Genomic DNA, 18808 nt, shown 5'->3' with positions numbered 1-18808 from the left:
CACCGGTTATGTTCTTTTGATTACAGCTGGCTAAGTTTAAAGTTACCTGGCCGCTCTGAGGCAGGCCTAACGTTATCCAGCTAACTTAGCCAAAATACAGGTGAAAATCTGCGAAGTTAGCCAGATAACCGCCCTGTCCCAGAACACCTGCAGAACAGGGCCTCTTCATCCAGCTAAAACTGTAGCCAGATAATGACTTAGCCAGCTAAAATCTAGCCGGGTAAGTTCCCCCATATCACAAACATTTGGCATTTAGCTGCATCTCTCGCTGGCATTAAAAGAAACTGTTCAGACATCAGGGAGCTTAAAGTGCAATCTCATATCTTTTTTTAAAAAAAAAAAGTTAGAAAAAGGATATCCATTGTTTGTAATAACAACTCTGACTAAGTCTTAAATCACACAATAATATATTTATTATACTGAGTATAAGCAATGGTATACGCAGGAAGCAAAGGTATACTTACAACATGTACATAGCACATCTATGGTCTGGAACATTTGCTTAATTTTTTCTTTTTGCAAGCTCTTTTTATATACATTTTCTGTAAGCTAATTGATAACTACTATTTGTTCCAAAACCACAAGATTTCAGTTAACCTTGCTGCTAAGTGCAGCTACTCTTTGTTCCCGTTTAATCTTATCTTACTTCATATGCACAAACTTTCTTCACAGATACCCTTTTTCAGATCTGTTATCTTCACAGATACCCTTTCTCAGACCTGTCATCTTCTTATCTTATGCTCATCCTGTGACTTCACTTGTTGACGTTTCACCTGGATTCTGCTAATGTGTGTGTTACTAGGCCATAGTTCATATGTTGCTTTGCAAAACTAGGCCATAGTTCACCATAGCTTCTTCTTCTTTCTTCAGAGCCTTAATTCATTTTGAGGCCTCTGGTATTTTTTCCATCAGTATGTTCTACAATCCTCCCTTGAGCCAGATTGACTCTGGCTCACATTAGGTGTCTTCATTCTTCACACAGGGGAACAGCATAGAGACTAGGGTTTTCTTCTTTGTATCTGTGGACACCTCCCTAGGACCTCCCTTTTTTAACTGCTCTCACTTTCCGTTTCCCAGCTATCATCTGTACTGATTGTGGTTTGGACCATTCTAGTAGTTCTCAAGTTTATATTGCTATATGCTATCATATTGGTTACTGGTTTTGGTGTTGGCATCTTTGGTCGACAATATTGTAATACTGAACAAATACATGGAATACAAAAACATAACATTATACCTAAAACTAGTAATCCAAGAAAAACCCCTACTATCCCCTTCAAATGACTAGATAAGTTAGAAAACCAGGAGGTTATGGAATCCCACCAAGTTACTGAGATTCCTCCCTCAAAATCGCTAACTTGAAGTCTAGCCAGTTCTTGTATCTTTTGCATTGCGTTGTAAACTATATGAGAGCGATTAACCACTACTGTACAACATTCAGAGCTATTAAGTACCGTACACAATCCGCCTTGGGCAGCCAATATATAGTCCAGACCATGTCGATTATATGTAGAAACAGTAGTTAATTCATCTACCGTGTCTTGAAGGGCTTTAAGGGCGATTTCTAATTCATGCGTGACTACATGGAGAACAGATTGTAGTCGCCGAATGGCCATTCCCAATTCAGCTGCAACTGCAGGTTGGGCAAATGGTAACCATGAGGTATAGCTTAATGCGTCTAATCTAGTTTTAGTTAAAGGGTAGGTGGAGTTAATATAATCCAATGAAAGTTGGATTGCTTGATCTTCAGGGACAGCTGAGGGAACACTCCTTCGGGAGCGGGTATGCATAGGGTGATTTAATGGAATAATTCGAGAAAAATAGTTAAATGTAACTAACACACAAAATTCATAGTATGTAGGGAGTTTGAGGAAGACTATTCCATCACACAACCAATAATGTCCAACATAAAGATTTGCAAAGTTTTGTATTACGGTATCATTGCTATTGTCATAAGGGCCATAAACAAAAGGAGATTTATATTTTCCTAATACACTACAAGGAACCAAAGATAAGTCATTTTCAGATGAACAGTTATTGTCTGCTATGTTGAAGAGGTCACACAGACGTGGACAGACAGTGTATGTGGAATTGAAAGTGCGTATATATTGGGTGTCGGTGGCTACATGTACAATCTTGGACAGATTTGCTATACATGGGAGGCAACCTGGTGGAGGAGATGCAGTAATATGTGAAAATGTGCAATTACAGCTTATTACAATGTCAGTGAAAGGGGTGCTGGGTAAGATGGTTCCCTTACGAATAATCCATGTTGTATTGTATGTGGAGTAAGTATAGTTGCAAGGAATAGGGTTCGGGGAAGTAACATTACTAAGGCAAAGAAAACCATTTTTTGGTAAATCAGCTGTAAGTGGGGGAGGTTTGGCATTACCCAAATATTGTGTCCATGTTTGTCCTGCTAATGGATCTATGGTCATATTGTGTGGTCCATTATCTTTAAATCCTAAAATATGGTGTAATGGAACTGGAAAGGAAATGGCTGGGACATGTGAATGGGCTTTTTGATGTGGAGTACAGACGATACAATCAGCAACATCTGCTGGAAGAGTCTTTACTAATTCTTGTATTGTCTGTACCCACAAATTTGTTAAACCTGAAACAGGGGCCTGTTGGAGAGGGAAAGAAGTAACAAGTGGCCATGTATACGTTAGTACATATAAACAGGTTAGTAAACATAACATTTTCTTTTCCTGCAGTCGTCAGTCTACTTCAGAGAGAAAAGATAATGCAACAGTCCAATTATAGTATCGGATTAAATGTCCGTATATCCGACAAATGTACCCAAGTGGAATGTTCAGATAGTTTAGCAGCAGTATGGCTGAGGTCTGTGATAGTGAAAGGTCCAACGTATATCGGATCCTTCCAAGTCTTGTGGGTGTAATTCTTTCGTAGCACTTGATCACCTACTGAAAAGGAAGCGCAAAAAGATTGTTTAGGAACCTTTTTCGATTCAGTCTGTATTAGATCTGCTGCCATGGCTACTAGGGGCTGAACTTTTTTCCAATACTCTACTTGAGTATCAGTTTGTCTTATTCTCACCGGATTCATAATCCGTCCTGTCTGTAATTGAAATGGAGTGATCTCATGGATTGTACCTGGCGTATTCCGTATATTCATTAAGGCCAATGGTAATACATCCAACCAGGTATATAATTTGTTTGTTTTGTTTTTATTTAATGCTGCTAGCAATACCCTCAATTTGGTTTTCAATATTCCATTATATCGTTCTACCAAACCATTCGAGGTTGGCTTATAGACTGACACACGTCGATGGATAATATTACAGATCTCTTGTAATTCATTCATAATTTGATTATTAAAGTGTGTCCCATTATCAGATACAATTTTGATTGGACATCCATGGGCTGGTAAAATTCTATGTAAAAAGGTATCAATAACTACATGAGCTGTTTCTTTTGTACATGGGAAAGCTTCTATCCAATGTGAAAAGCTATCCACCCATACCAATACATACCGTTTTCCTTTAACTGCTTCAATCATATCAGTGTAATCAATGTGCCATTCCAAACCTGGTCCCTGGGGGATAGGCAAGTTCCCAGGACTCACAGCTGGGCCTCGACGAGCTATATGAGTAGAACAGACTAAACAGTTATGAATTATCTGTACAGCTAGAGCATAAAGATTCTGGTTCCAATGGTTACTTTGTATGCCTGCTAATAGTGCAGTGGCAGACAGATGCATGGTTGCATGCCATGCCAAGAAGTATCGCAACACTTCTGATGTTGTCAAACATTTTTTTCCATTAGGGTGGAGCCATTCTTTCCCTTTTTTATAACATCCAATTGTCACCCATTTCTGTAATTCCTCACCACTAGGTTGTTCATGGAATATGTCAAGTGGCATGGGATATGGAGTATGCATTAATTCTGAGCTAAACCGTGTTTGCATAGTCATTAGTTTCACGGTAAGCACTTCTGTAGCAGCTTTATCTGCTAGGTTATTTCCTTGTGCCTCAAAGCTCATATGTCCAGTATGTGCTGGCGTCCATACTATAGCAGTTTTAGAACCAACCCCTTCCCTTTTTGATAATAAGTTCAGTATTTGTTTCCAGTTGTTGATATGTTGTAAGGGCTGACCCGTGGCAGTAATCATTCCCCTTCTTTTCCATTTCAATAAATGGTATTGTAGAGAACTAACTACATATGAACTATCAGTATAGATCGTGCAGTGCTCTTTTATTCCTGAAGATTTCAAAGCTGCTATTACAGCAAGGAGTTCAGCTTCTTGTGCTGTTACACCTTTCTCTGTTTGATACTGTATTTTGGTAATAATATCTAAACTGGGTGTAACACTTAATGCTGCAAACGCTGCTTGCTGGTCTTTCTGTGCCCCATCTGTAAACCATATTAGTCCCTTGTCAAGGGGATCAAACTGGGTCAGTAAAAGGTCCGGGATGTCTTTTCTTTCAATTTGTCTCTGTACATTACTAGGAAAAAAACAATCTAGTAACTTATTCTGAGCTTTCGTGAGAGGTGCTGTTACTATATCTTGGCCAGTCAATATTGTTTGATATTTACCAAATCTGGTTGCTGTCAATGCAGCCTGACTAGTCGTTAGCAAATGATGTATTGAATGAGCGCAGTGTAAAATTAACGAGCTATATGGCATCATAGCTCGCCATTTACCAATAGCGGCGACAATAGCAGTTAATAACTTTGGAATTTCAGGTAGAGCCATTTCCACTGGACTATAGGATCCAGATAGAAATGCCACTGCTTGTTTCGGTGTATCTTCTTGATTTACAAAAGCAGCCCATGTGTTTCCCATGTCTCGGACCCATATATGCACTTTCAGCCTGGGGTCTACAGTACCTAAGGGTTCAGCCATGTAGTAAAGTCTGTAATACATCTTGTATTACCATTTCGTCATCTTCAGTCAATTTTATTTGCGCATTAGAAACAGTACCAGCCGGTACCTGTAAATGCCTCAGTAGAGGAGAAATGCGCGCTGAATAACTTGGTATCCATTGTCGACAGTAATTAAAAGTTCCCAATAAACCTCGTAATTGCTTTAAATTCTGGGGAAACTCCTGTTTCTGTAGTTCTAACAATAGGTCCTTTGTTATGTGTTTAGTAGCTGAGGATATTATTTGACCTAGAAAATTTACTTGAGTCTTAGCTAATACACATTTCTGTTGATTACATTTATATCCTGCCTCACCAAGCCTTTGTAATAATTTAAATGTCCATTCACAACATTCTATTTTAGTTTCAGCAGAAAGCAATATGTCATCAACATATGTAAATAAAGATACTGATTTAGGTAAAATACTTCTGAACTGCTCTAGATCCTTGTTCAATTGTTTTGAAAATACAGTCGGGCTATCTGTAAAACCTTGGGGCATCCGTGCCCACCGATAAGCTTTTGTGCCTAATACAAAAGATGTTAGATCACGAGAAGCAGTATGTAGAGGAATTGCAAAGAATGCATTAGATAAATCAATGACAGAGTTGAACTTATATATGGGCTGTGTTTGTAATAATGTCAGAGGATTAGCACATACTGGATATTGTGGAATCACTATATCATTCAATGCACGTAAATCATGAACAATTCTGACATCATTTTCTCCTTTTGGCACAGGGAATAAAGGAGTATTATAGGGTGACTGTGATTCTTCAATAATACCATGTTTTAATAATCTAGCAATATGTTTCATAGTAGGTTCCATTAATTTTTCTTTTACTGGATAAGGGCTCACATTTGGTCCCAGCTCAAATGGTACTGTTTTAATTCGATAAGCTGGAGCTGTTTTTGCCCTACCATAAGGAGACTCTTCAGTGCTCCACAAATCTAAAGGTAGTTGATCCCATTTCCATTCATCCGGGATTTCATTCTCCTCCTCACTTCCTATTGAAGTGAGTAATGAAAGGAGACTTTTAGAGGTTGGGATTTTAAAGGTGAGAGTTAATCCAAATTGAGTAAGTAGGTCTCGTCCTAGTAAATTTACAGGGCAATGTTCAGCAATTAAGAATTTAACTGAAGCTTCTCTTTTACCTTGTGTAGTGTTAATTACTACTGGGGTTAATTCAGTTAAATGTTTTTTACTGGGCTTGCCATCAAAGCCAATAGTGGTGTTTGTTTCAATGGATCTTTTTACAGCGCTTGGTTTAACACAAATAACAGATGATGTAGCGCCTGTATCAATCAAAAATTGCATTGGAACCTGCTGAGGACCTACTAATAATTGAATGAATGGCTCTGAATTATGTAAGAATACAGTATCTCCCTGGATTATTCCTCTATTCCCTGCAGTCTGTCAATAATTACCTTGGTCCCACACAGGGAATTGTGAGGGCTGTTGGCCAGCCTGTAACTGATCTGGTGCAGATAACGGTGGTGTCTGCAATGTTTGGTTAAGCGGCGGCGGTGTCTGTTGTGTATGATCAGGGACTCCTGATCGCCTGCATTCAGTTGCATAGTGTCCAAATGACTGGCAATTCCAACACTGCACATGAGCTCTTCTATCAGGGGACGGTCTATTCATTATCCCTTGTGCAAAACCTCTTCCTCCCCTTCCCCTTCTCATCCCTCGACCTCGAGGGATATAGGAGGGATATGCTCCCTGATATATTCCTGCATACGGGGTACGCGGTGGACCCTGTATCACATAACAATCCTGTATATCACTGCCTTGTAGGTTTACTGTATCCTGATTTCTTTGTGTTTTCATATTCTTTTTCTCTTCTAAGTCCGCTATCTGTAATGTCATTAATTTGCTAGCCATTTTCTGTTGCTCTTTATTAGAAGTTCTTATCATTTTGCAATGCACTGAGGCGAAATGCATTAAAGTGTTTCTCACCTCTGGCCATGTTTTTGTTGAAAGTGCCACAACATTATTCAAATCAGTCTGCATATTTGCAGGCAAAGTAGCATAGAATAAATGTAAAAATACAGGGATGTTTGGCTGTATATCAGCATCCTGCCCGGTTTGTGCCTTATACATGTCCATACATTTTGTCAAGTGCATTGCAAAATCAGTTAAGCCATCCCATTTGGCTGCTGTGATGGCTGTAAAATCTATGCTGGTAGGATACAGGACATTTAAAGCATTTACCAAATCTATCCTATCCTGTCCTTGAAAAGGGAGTCCATCAGCAATTTGGGTTATAAGTCTTGGACGTGCGCTTACTGCTGAGAGTTGTGGTAAACTAATGCCGCAAGCTGCACATAGCGCCTTAAAATCCCCTATGGCTAAATGTGTTCCGGCCGTATTAGTATCTATTGCCTCGAGCCAGAGCCTTGCTCCTTTATGTATACTAGGCAATTTTTGTATAATCGTACTAATATCTACTGGTGTATATGGTTTATAAGCTGCAATGGGTGGCTGTTGCCCATTATCTCTTAGGAAGATAGGAAATTCTTTCAATTCCACATTATCTTTCTTGTTTCTTACTCCCTTAGAAGGTGGCGCGTTTAAATCTTGTATACATTTTAACCATATGTCTAGACCTTTTTGGATAAATTCCAAATCTTCTGACTCCGTACAATATTTGTTGATTAATTCCCTTATTTCTGAAAGCTGTGCTTCAGTTACTGGCCCTTCCGGGTGGCAAGGAGTGTTTATATTTGCATTGCCTAATTCTGTCTTAACAGTGGTCCACCATGGAGCCCCATATGAACCTTCCTCATTCGTTTTAATCCTTTCTTTAATCATCTCTGGTGTCAAGGATGACCCTTGAGCCGTTTCTGTTAACCGACTCTGTGGGGTTTCTGATAACACATTAGCCCGTAATTGCTGACAGTCCTTGCCATCGGCAGGTGTCAGGTGCACTAATCCCTTGATTTTAAAGTTATCTGTTCCAGGGAAAAGCTCAGCAGCTTCCCGTTCAAATTTAGCTGCTTGTTCTAAGTCCGGATATAAGGGTTTAGGCTTTTGTACAGGACCTTTCAACGGACCATAGCCTGCTGGTATAGGCATTAAAATTTCGTGATCACTGTCTTCCAGCAGGGGACATGTAGTCACATATGGGGGCGGATTTAGGGTTTTTGGTCCTATCTCACCTATAACCTTGTTTTTCTTTTTTATTTCTTTATCAGCTGTATATAAGTCACCTGTCACTGAAAATAAATTCCACACATGCAGATGTTTCTCTAGACTATTTTTCTTTTTATTATCTTGTAGGAATGTTAACAATGGCAATAAATGACTAAGTTTCAAAGATCCTTCCATGGGCCAGGAAAGAAAGGAATCTTTAGCAGAGTATTTACCCCATTTGTCATTTGTTTTCTTAATAAGGTCTTTCTCAAATGGAAATAAATTAATTACATGCTGGACAGCCGTACATGTATCATCACTGTTAACATATAATGTACGTACCGTGTTAGGCTTTCCTAATTGTCCTTCTGGGACCCTTTTAGGGGTTGGGTGTGTGTTAACCATTTTAAACTGTCGTTTACTTAGTCTACGCACATATAACTGTATATAGTAACCAAAACAAAATAAGAACACAAAATATATACACGCTAATATCAACCCACACAGTAAATACAAGAAAAACAACAATTGCTGCAGCGTTAAAACCTCAGGCGCCTTTTCTCAAAACTATCACCACGATTTACACAGGACTCTTGGCTTTTAATTACCGATTATTCCTGGGCCCAGTTGATCAATCTGGGCCCTAGGGAATCACACCAAGAGAACGTAAATCTTCTACTCTTCCCAAGAAATAATCAGAGTTGCCTCCGCAAACATGTGACGAATGCCCGCATTCAATCCACCAATTGTTTGTAATAACAACTCTGACTAAGTCTTAAATCACACAATAATATATTTATTATACTGAGTATAAGCAATGGTATACGCAGGAAGCAAAGGTATACTTACAACATGTACATAGCACATCTATGGTCTGGAACATTTGCTTAATTTTTTCTTTTTGCAAGCTCTTTTTATATACATTTTCTGTAAGCTAATTGATAACTACTATTTGTTCCAAAACCACAAGATTTCAGTTAACCTTGCTGCTAAGTGCAGCTACTCTTTGTTCCCGTTTAATCTTATCTTACTTCATATGCACAAACTTTCTTCACAGATACCCTTTTTCAGATCTGTTATCTTCACAGATACCCTTTCTCAGACCTGTCATCTTCTTATCTTATGCTCATCCTGTGACTTCACTTGTTGACGTTTCACCTGGATTCTGCTAATGTGTGTGTTACTAGGCCATAGTTCATATGTTGCTTTGCAAAACTAGGCCATAGTTCACCATAGCTTCTTCTTCTTTCTTCAGAGCCTTAATTCATTTTGAGGCCTCTGGTATTTTTTCCATCAGTATGTTCTACACCATATAAATGTTTGAAAAAAGCATATGAACGTGCACGCTGTTCTAATGGAGATTTACCGTTAACTCCGTTGAAATCTAATCAATAGGATGAAGGGGTTATACATTTTGTGGTGAGATTCTCCTCTGTACTGCCTGACATCATGAAGATTATTCAGAAACGTTTTCCCTTCTCACAGCTCCATTCACGTTGTAAAAATCAAAAGAATCAGGGCTGCACACACAGCGGCGGTTCCCTATAATGAGGCAGGGCGAGGCCATCGCAAAATAAAAATGCCTCCCAAAACGCTTCTCCAGCGGCCGCCTCAACCTTGCCTCCAGTCATATGCCCGCAGGGTTCCCAACTCCCACAGGCCAGAAAAAGAGCCTGCGGCTGTGCAGGAAAATGACGCATCTGTGAGGATAAAAAAAAAAGAAAGAAACGTTCCCATGGGCTGCTGGCGGCAAAGAAGGAAGGAGGACCCGTAGGATTGCCAGGAGGAAAGCCCAATCCGCTGGCAGCCAAAGAAGGGCGGAGGCCTGGATGGCCATCGGCAGAGCCCAACGCACCAGTGGTGAAGAATGGAAGAGGCCCAGAGGGCTGCTGGCAGAACCCAACCCACTGGCAGCGTATGTGGGAAATCTCCGGGTCTGACCGGGAGGCTCCAGAATTGCAAAGGAACTGCCAGGTCTCCTGGGTCTGTGCTGCCGCTCCAACAACTCTTGTGTGCACCTGGATGATAAAAGTCACCTGGGCCTGCACAGGCGGAACGTACTGTGGAGCTTCAGGCCTATGCCAGAAGGAGAAGGGAAACGTCAGGCATGCGAAGGAGCAGAGCATCGGTGGGCTCGCGCCTGAAGAAGGAGCAGGGGGTGTGCCAAGGCACACTGAGCTGGAAGCAGTCCCATAGGCCGAAAGAGAGGCGGGAAATTTATTGTGTGTGTGTGTGGACATATTTGTATGAGGGAGTAAGTGTGTGAACTGGCATTTGTGTGTGAGGGAGTGTGCATATGAATGGTCATGTGTATGTGGGAGTGTGAATAAGTGAGTTAAGTGGGGGGGTAGTGTGTGTGGAAGAGAGAAGTAAGAGTGGGAATATGCGTGAGGGCATGTATGTGTGAGTGTGTGAGAATGAGCATATATGTAGGAGTGTGATTCCTATCCTACCCAGCTCCCTTGCCTCCCCCTACTAATCCTCAACAATGAATCTTAGGCCAACTGCAAATCAAAGGTTACCAGGTATGCCGGCAAAGAATAGAGAAGACCCAGCGGCTGCCTGCAGCAGAAGAAAATGAGGCCGCCAGCTGCCTGCTGAGCTCATCGCGCCCACAGCTGAAAGGGAAGTAGAGGGATTGTTTGTGTGTTTTTGAGAGAGAGCCATGTGTGTATTTGTGTATGTGTGAGAGAGCATGTACATGTGAGAAAGCATTTGTGCGTGTGAAAGAGCTTGTGTGAGAGAATGTGTGTATTTGTGTATGTGTGAGAGAGCATGTACATGTGAGAAAGCATTTGTGCGTGTGAAAGAGCTTGTGTGAGAGAATGTGTGTATTTGTGTATGTGTGAGAGAGCATGTACATGTGAGAAAGCATTTGTGCGTGTGAAAGAACTTGTGTGAGAGAATGTGTGTATGTGTGAGAGAGCATGTACATGTGAGAAAGCATTTGTGCGTGTGAAAGAGCTTGTGTGAGAGAGTGTGTGTATTTGTGTATGTGTGAGAGAACATGTACATGTGAGAAAGCATTTGTGTGTGTGAAAGAGCTTGTGTGAGAGAATGTGTGTATTTGTGTATGTGTGAGAGAGCATGTACATGTGAGAAAACATTTGTGTGTGTGAAAGAGCTTGTGTGAGAGAATGTGTGTATGTGTGTGAAAAAGCATTATGTAAGAGCATATGTGTGTATATGAGAGCAAATAGTAGAGTGGAGATGGTGAGCGGAGTACTCAGATGGTGATAGCTGAAAATTGGAGTGGTATAGCACTAAATGTTCACCGATCCTTATAGAGAGCAAATCAATAAATGAAGAGAAGAGAAGGGTGAATTATGCATTTCCACCTTTTATTCACAAGTTATCGGAAGAAGGTTTCGGTTCCCCGACACGGACCGTGTTTCAGCACATGGGCTGCGTCAGGAGGGACAGAGGCCCAGAAAATCAACTGTCAACAAAACAAAGGTCAGATAAATATATAAACAAGGATCCACAAGAAACAAAGCAAAAATACACCAAAAAGCAGACAACGCCGCTTACATCTAAAGAGAAGGCAAATAATTGTACAGCAAAAGTGTGAAATACAGAATAACATTTTGAAAATAGATGTATATAAAACATATATATAAAATATAAAAAGCATGAATATAAAAAATAGCATAAAAGCAGATACGTGTACACAGAGAACCTGTGTGTAAGAAAGAGGAAGGAAGAATGTTTTAATCCAACATACAATATCAAAATAAGGGTAGAAAATCGTTTAATCCAATTTAAAACATCCAAGTACGAGCGGAGGTCATGTCCAAGTTACATAAGGGGAAAAGGGGAGGAACGTTAAGCAGATTAATACACTTGAATGGTGTAATCCCATGGAATTACAAAAATAATAATAATCAAGAGCAGATAAGCCATTTATGGGAACTAAAGCCTAAAATGGTGAAAAAAATGGTAATGACTAGCAAGAGCTATTTCCATGGACAAGGGATAAGAAAACATTATAAAACAAAGGACAAGACAAAGGAAGAAGAACGTAAAAGGGAGAAGGAGAACATCAGTGTGGGGAATTGGCAGCGAGGGGGAGGAGAGAGTAACCAAGTGGTAAGCAAGATGAGTCACAAGGGAATACCCCAGAGGGTACCTGGAAACACGGGGGGGGGGCTGTAATTAAATCCCTGTGCTGTAAATGGGGATACGATAAGCATCCAAACAAGAAACACAAACCAGGTTGCATGCAGAAAGGTGCATGAAAAATTCAGAATTACCTTACAGGAGAAACCGCGGGTATTAAGTCAAGAAGCCTTGGGGGGGGGGGGGTGAGGGGGGAAATCCGAGGAGTAAACTAAATGGAAGACGCGCGGCAGCGTTGTCTGGTGTCTTTTTGCTTTGTTTCTTGAGGATCCTTGTTTATATATTTATCTGACCTTTGCTTTGTTTTGTTGACAGTTGATTTTCCGGGTCTCTGTCCCTCCCGACGCAGCCCATGTAGTGAAACACGGTCCGTGTCGGGGGACCGAAACCCCTGTATGTGAGAGCTTCTATGTGTGTGCGTGAAAGAGCATGTGTGAGTGAAAGCATGAGAGCGTGTGGTGTGTGTGAGAATGAACGTGTAGATAAGAGGAGGAAAATCCCCCTCCTTGCCTTCCAGCACTAATCCATGGCAATTTCCAGATGACGGGAAAACAAAAGTTCCCAGGCATGGAAAGTGGGAAGTTTTAAAATCTTCCTTAGTTTTAATTATTGGATGTTATTTGATGTATTTATTATTTTTAAATATTTTATTGATGTTTAGGAAACATTTTTTTATAATTTTTGTATGAGTTTTTAATGGCTGTTATTCTATTCATCAGCTGTTTTTACTATTATGAATTTTTAAATTCTTTGATTTTATTATTATTTTATTTACTAGAATTTCTATTTTTCCATTTTTGTTCTGCATATTGTTTGGCTTGTTGTGGCTTCCAGTTCAGGTTTTGTCTGCACATTTCTATTTCTACCTAATGATCTCTTTATTCTGTATTTGGTGAGGGTCTGTTTGTGTTCTGCATGTATGACCAAGTTAAGGTACTCTGTTAGCATATAGTTTCTGTATGGGGCTTGTTATGTTTTCCTAAAGGAGGTGAACTGGTAATTAGGGCTTGGTGTAATATTTGCATTGTTGCCTTTTCGTAGTTATGATTTTTACTGTTTGAGTTCTCCTTTTAGTATGGGAGGTTTACTATATTGTAACTATAATTCAGTTTATTCTGGGTTTTCTGAAGGCAAAACCCCACATCTGCATTACAAGAGGGCTAATACCATATGCACTCCATGTGTGTCTATTGGAGGGCTGTGATATTTTTATCTCAGAAGACTATTCTTTCAATGTCCTTTTTTCATGTAAAATTGGTTAATTTAAATGTGAAATTTTTAATTGTGTGTGGGGAGGGTGGGGAGGAGCTGTGGGCACAAGGTTGTAAAGTTCACCTATGGTGCCAAATGCCCTTGCACTGCCCTGGAGAGAGTTTGCCAATCATGGACCACCATTCACTCATCTCCCACTTCTGCAGGGGAGATTGCTGGGGAAAAGGGAGAGGCAGGTCTTAGCGTTCCTGGGAGTGTCAGGGTTGCCAGCTTCCTAGAAACATCATCACTGACACTAACTCCTCTGGGAACTCTGACTCCTGCTTCCCCCCTTCCACAGCATTTCAAATCACCAAAAGGGCCAGACTACAAAGAGAGACCCGTTCCTTGCCCCTCTTGATGACAAACAAGCCTTCCCGGACAACTCATAACCACCTCCAACTCCTATAACAATGTTACCATTTGGAACTGTAAATAATCAAGTTATTTATTTTATCCCCATACAGTTCTTTTACTCCCCACTGTTCCTCTTTTTTCTCTCTCCCAGTTACTCTGCTTCCCCCTTGCACTAGTTTAGTTCTACTGTTCAGTGCACCCCTTGTTTCTATGTAAACCAGCATGATGTGACCTGTTCATGAATGCCGGTATATAAAAAAATCTAAATAAATAAAATAAATAAATAAACCTGTGTCGTGTCTTGGTGGAGGGGGAGCATTATCTCATCCCTCGCCCCAGTCAAAAGGTTGCCTTGAGCTGCCCCCCTATGCATACACTAGGTCTGAAAACATTAAAGAACAAGTTTCTCCAGCGTTGTTGCCAGCTTTACCAAAGCCAGCTGTGCAGACTCTGAGGGGACATTTCAAGTGTGGCACCTACTCTATATGTGAGAATACATATCAGACTCAAGGTTTCACTAATCCTGCCGATAACCGTACTTATGAATTAAAACACTTCAGCACTTGTTCAACAGATCATGTTGTCTATGGAGTTTTTTGTGATTGTAATCTTTTGTAAGCAGGCAAAACCATAATATAATTTAAAACACGTGCACTAGAGCATAAGAGCTGTGTGGGACTGAGTGGTGATCTCCTAACACAAACCTGGACTGACTCCAGTCTTTCTTAAAACACTTTATCTTTATTTGCCACTGTAAAACATACACCTTAGTAGATTGCCTTAACCTTCAGGACAGTGTACTAAAATTGCTCAAACTTAGTACCTCTTCCCTCAGTACCATACAGCTTCATTACAGCTCAGTGTTTGGACAGCAATATTCTACAGGAGCTGCCTTCCTCCTGGAGACCTGGGCCTGGTCTGACTATCCCCACCTGGTTCCCTGCTCTTATTCCTCCCCTCTTGGGCCTCGCCCACAGAGTTCTGTCTCATAAGGGGAACTAAAGGGGACCAGGCACCTAACCTGGTCCTGCACTGGTTTAGGGGGGGGAACATAGGGGCATTGCCTCACAAGCTGTATCAGAACACAGAAAAAGGAAGCTCTGCACTGCATAGATAAAAAAACATGAATTTTCATCATTACGTTTTTTGCAATTGATAGGGTTAAATGTGATATTAGAGAAGGAAACAGAGATCACTTTTTAACCCTACTTGAGCAGAAGTGGATATTTTGTTTAAACAGTTGAGCCTTTTGAATAAAATCAGCCATAGAGTGGTTTTCTTTCTATGGTAGGAATTAGTACAAGCAGACCAGTGGTGTATTTCAAATGATTAATCAAGCAAATTAGGTTTCTTGGAAACACTTAAGAACTGAACACTGGGAGTAATTTTGAAAATGAGTTACGCGCATAAATTTAACTATCATTGTAGACATTTTCAAAAGCCTACTTATGCTCATAAGTGCATTTACACAAATAAATCCTATGGACAATTCAGTGGTATATATTATAGCAATTTTCAAAAGCCCACTTACACAGGTAATGTGCATTTACTTGAGTAAAACCCTGATTTTAGTCAAGTAAATTATTTTTAAAATCAGGCCCATAGTCTTTAATTGCTGACCTTTGGGTTTGTCTTGAACTAATTAGAATAATTATAACCAGCATATGTCTGGGTATATATACACTGCGCATGTGTGAGGAATCTTTCAAGTTTTATTGAAAGCAGAAGCTCAATTTTGAAACTGCTGACTAGAGACCTTGTAAGAATACAAGTTTGGATATAACCATCCTTGTTATGTTATTGTAACATTGCTGTCATCTTATACGTATTTTGTTCAGTTGTAGCCGTGATGTGGGCAGTTTGATGTGATTGCCTTGAGAGCAGAAGCTCCGTTGTAAAATTGCTGACTTCACCATAAATTGTAAGCATGAAATTTTCATGCCATATTGTTGTGGACCTTTGTAATATTGTCATCTTCTCATAATGGTTTTCATTCAGTTATAGCCATGACGCAGCTTTCATGTGAAACGCTGGCCAATGTTGATGGTTTTTCATTGTGAGAGGTAGTTTTCTCTCAGTGAGAGCAATGTGAAACAAGGGCCTAATGCAAAGGACTGAGTTGTACACTGGCTGAAACTGGGGTGAGATCAAGGGCCTAATGCAATGGACTGAGCTGTACAATGCCTGAAGTTTTTCTTCAAAGAATTGAAATCTGGACAGTTGATTTTTGTTCTCTGGAAGGACAGTTTGACGTTTGCCTAAAGCCTACCTTTAAACGTATTGGTCAGACTATAAAACATAGTTATAAGAACATAAATGTGGTCATATAGTTGAATGTTGGCCTACTGCTAGTTTCAATTCAAATGGTCTAGTGGTTAGGATTTTTGACTTTCAGCCAGGTGGCCTAGCTTCAATTCCCGCCATAGGAACCATATCAAATTTTTAATTTTGGTAATTCTGTAAAATAACAAAATTGATAGTGTAGTGTAATTTATTTATAATGCAAATTTTGCATTGATAATAGAAAGTTTTAAATTACATAGATCAGTGATTGTACAAGTTATGAATTTGGTCTCTATGATTCCTTGCATACTCCTTGGTTGAGGTTTTCTCTTATAAGCCAGTATTTGGATAAAGATTTTACTGACTTGATTAGTATGTAAAGATTTCAATATGTCTTACAGGTATTGAGTATCTTTACTTGCCTTTCTTTTTGTTGAGCTACGGGATGTTCTTGATCGTCCTTCTCTTGGACTAAGACGGCTTCCCAAGACTACTTCTGAGACATTGGTCCGTGCCTTGAAGGGTTCGGTAAGGGCTGGAGTTATCAAGACTGGTTCAGAGCCTATCGCTGCTTCTAGAGCCCGGAAGGCCTTCTTTGCTTCCGCTGACCACTGGACCTTTTCTGATGCTTTCTTTACCAACAGCCTCGTGAGAGGCTCCGCCTTCTCCAATTAATTGGGGATAAACGTTCTGTGGTATTCCATAAAGCCTAGGAACACTCTCTCTTTTGCTTTTGTTTGCAGGATTGGCACCAGGGTGACCACCTCGATCTTCAGGGTCTGTGGAAGGACCTTGCCCTTTCCCAGGGTGTAGTCAAGCTACTGCACTTCTTGTCCTCCCAGCAAATACTTCTTGGGGTTAACCATTAGTCCTGCTTTCCTCATACTGGTTAGCATGACCTGGAGTTGGCTTAGATGCGTCTTCCAATCTGGGCTATACACCACAATGTCATCCAAGCAGGGCCAGTGCAACCCACTGTGCTGTGACCAAGTTGAGTCAGCTGCTGGCGCCGCCAGGCCGCAAAGAAGAGCAGAAGCCACAGGCCACAGTGGCAAAGAGGAGGGACTTGCAGTGAAGATGGGGCAGCAGCGGAGGGCTGTGCAGCGAAGAAGAGAAGGAGCTGTAGTTCTGTGCAGTGAAGAAGAGCCCTAGGGCCTCGTAGTGGTTCCCAACCTGCCATGCGGTGAAGAAGAGGAGGAGCCATAGGGCTGCACAGCAGTTCCCAACCTGCTGCTGTGTGTGGGTGTCTGAGAATAAGTGGAGTGTGTGGGGGTGTCTGAGCATGTGTGTATGTGTCTGAGCATGTGCATGTGCGAGCAGGCATGTGTGTATGTGTGACAGAGAGAGCGCACTGAGACAGATGCAAGCTCTAGGGATGATGGAATAAGAGGTCTAAATAGTAGTAAGTTCTTTTTGAGCAGTAAATTCTTCAGTTTGTATCAGGAAAGGCTGAGGTATTGAAGCATAGGGTGTTCTCTTCATGTGTATCTGAGCATGTGTGCATTTGTGAGTGTGTGTGTGTCTAAGCATGTATATGTGAGAGAGGGATCTTATGTGTGTGTATGTGTATGTAAGAGGGAACATGTGTGTCAGTATGTGAACATGTATATGTAGGAGAGAGCATCTGTGAGCATGTGTATGAGTGAGAGGAAGCATGTGCGTGTGAGCATGTGTATGTCAGAGGGAACATGCACATGTATGTACTATCTCTCCCTCCCACCTCTCCCTTTCACTGCCATCAATGGTCTGGTACCTACCAGCCCACCTGTACATGTACTGTCTATTGTTAATTTATATTCTTCAAATGTTCCTATCAAATTTCTCCCTTTCCCTATCTTTCCTTCTGCTGTCCTCTCTCCTCCTTCATTGCTGCTCCCCCCTTCCCCAGCCCTGTTCATTGTATTTCTCTATCTTGTTAATTTGTTACAATGTAAACCGGCATGATGTTCTGAAGAATGTCGGTATATAAAAATCAACAAATCAACAAATAAAAAAATAAATGTATGTATAGATATATATCTATGAGAGAAAATAGGATAAAAAACATAAGCATTGTCAAGTTAAGTGTAAAACATTGATAAGACAAGCAAAGAGAGAATTTGAAAAGAAGTTGGCCATAGAGGCAAAAACTAATAATAAAAACCTTTTAAAATATATCCGAAGCAAGAAACCTGCGAGGGAGTCTGTTGGACCATTAGATGACCGAGGGGTTAAAGGGGCTCTTAGGGAAGATAAGGCCACTGCAGAAAGACTAAATTAATTCTTTCCTTCCGTGTTTATTAATGAGGATGTTGGGGAGATACCAGTTCCAGAGATGGTTTTCAGGGGTGATAAGTCAGACGAATTGAACAAACTCACTGTGAACCTGGAAGATGTAGTAGGCCAGGTGAGGGTCTGCATGTGAGACCGAGGAGAGGTATTCTGCTAGAGTGTAGGAATCTATAGCAGCTTGGTTTCTTCTGTTTTCCTAATAGGAGGTGTATTGGTGTTTTAGGGCCTGGTGTAGGGTTGTTACTATTTTGAGTGCTGGCAGTTAGTGATGTTTTGGTGTGGGAGGTTTATTATATTGTAATTATAAATTACTCACGGCTTTCTGAGGGTCCAACCCACCCCTAACATGCATTATAGTAACCCTAATGCCATATGGTTCCACGTGGGGTTTTTTTCTAGGATTTTCTGGTTGGCACCAAAGAAACGCATGCAAATACGAATTATATTTTTTACCTCAGATTGTCCTTTGAATATTCTTTTTCATGCATGCATAATTTTTAACTGTGT

Source organism: Rhinatrema bivittatum, chromosome 3 (genome assembly GCF_901001135.1).
Source record: "Rhinatrema bivittatum chromosome 3, aRhiBiv1.1, whole genome shotgun sequence".
Taxonomy (NCBI): domain Eukaryota; kingdom Metazoa; phylum Chordata; class Amphibia; order Gymnophiona; family Rhinatrematidae; genus Rhinatrema; species Rhinatrema bivittatum.
The sequence above is the reverse complement of the archived record's forward strand: the minus strand, read 5'-3'. Positions refer to the sequence as shown.